The following is a 1,387-nucleotide window of genomic DNA, read 5'->3' on the forward strand; positions in this document are numbered from 1 at the left end:
CTTGCGAACTAGCCTTGGGCACGAGCCTTGCGCACTAGCCTTGGGCACTAGCCTTGCACACAACCCTTGGGCACTAGCCTTGCGCACCAGCCTTGCCCACAAGCCTTGCACAGCAGCCTTGCACACTAGCCTTGCATACAAGCCTTGCACACTAGCCTTGCACCCAGGCCTTGCTCACTAGCCTTGGGCACTAGCCTTGCGCACTAGCCTTGGGCACTAGCCTTGGACACAGACCTTGGGCACGCAGGCCTTGCACGCTAGGCATGCTTGGGCAAGCAGCTCCCGCAACAAGTCGGCGGGTGTAGGCATGGTTGGGCGCAGATCCCGCATCGTCTCGTCGCGTCTGGGCGCAAACCCGTCGCGTCTCGTTGCGTCTTCAGAAGTCGTCGCTAACAGCACCTTTGGTTGCCACTGGTGGTTAGGCGGGTTGGTTGCGCAAACCCTATAGGAGGGTGGCATGCTGCGGGGCGCTGGAATGCGCAGGTTTAGGGCGTTTTTGCCCGGATAGGCACTGGAATGTGCTGGTTTTGGGCGTTTTTGCCTGGACAGGCTAAGGAATGGGCATGCTTTGGGCGTTTTTGCCCGGATAGGCACTGGAATGGGCTGGTTTTGGGCGTTTTTGCCTGGATAGGCTAAGGAATGGGGCATGCTTTGGGCGTTTTTGCCCGGGCAGGCACTGGAATGCCTGGCCTTGGCTGGGCATTGCTGGGTTGGGCTCCCTTGGCCTTTCAGGCGCCTTGGATGCTGTCTTGTGAAGACCATGGGCACAAGGCCATGGCATATAGTGAGGAATGGACCACGGTTGCCAAGGTTGCGCAAGTTTTGGGCATTTTTTGCCCGGATATGCCCAAGTATGCCCCGATAGGCCCGTTACGCCCCGGTATGAACGCGTATGCCCGGATAGACTCGGTATGCCTTGGGATACATGCGAATGCCCCGATAGGCTTGGTACGCCCCGATATGCGCACGTGTGCCCCAGTAGGGCTCGGTATGCCCCGGTATGTACGCGTGTGCCCTGATAGGCCCGGTATGCCCCGATATGCACACGTGTGCCCCAATAGGGGTCGGTATGCCCCGGTAGGTACGCGTGTGCCCCGTAGTGCACGTTTCGCAGAACTCCCCGCATGTCCCGCCCCTATATGTAATACTTACTTACTTACTTACTTTCTTTCTTGCTTGCTTGCAATGGTTGGGAGTGCCCGGCATGCCCCGCTGCAGAGACCAAGGGCGCAATGACTTGGCACCGCGGATGCCGGGACTCCGGCACTTCCCGTGGCACTGATGGTTGGTTCCAAAGACAAAAGGCCGTGCAAGGCCACCGCACCGCTGATGATTTTGCTCGTGCTGGCGCCGTTGTGTGGCCAAAGAACATGCGCGAATGCTCGTG

Source organism: Tasmannia lanceolata, unplaced genomic scaffold (assembly GCF_043159265.1).
Source record: "Tasmannia lanceolata isolate RefF3 unplaced genomic scaffold, GAP_Taslan_0.1 ptg001348l, whole genome shotgun sequence".
Lineage (NCBI taxonomy): Eukaryota > Viridiplantae > Streptophyta > Magnoliopsida > Canellales > Winteraceae > Tasmannia > Tasmannia lanceolata.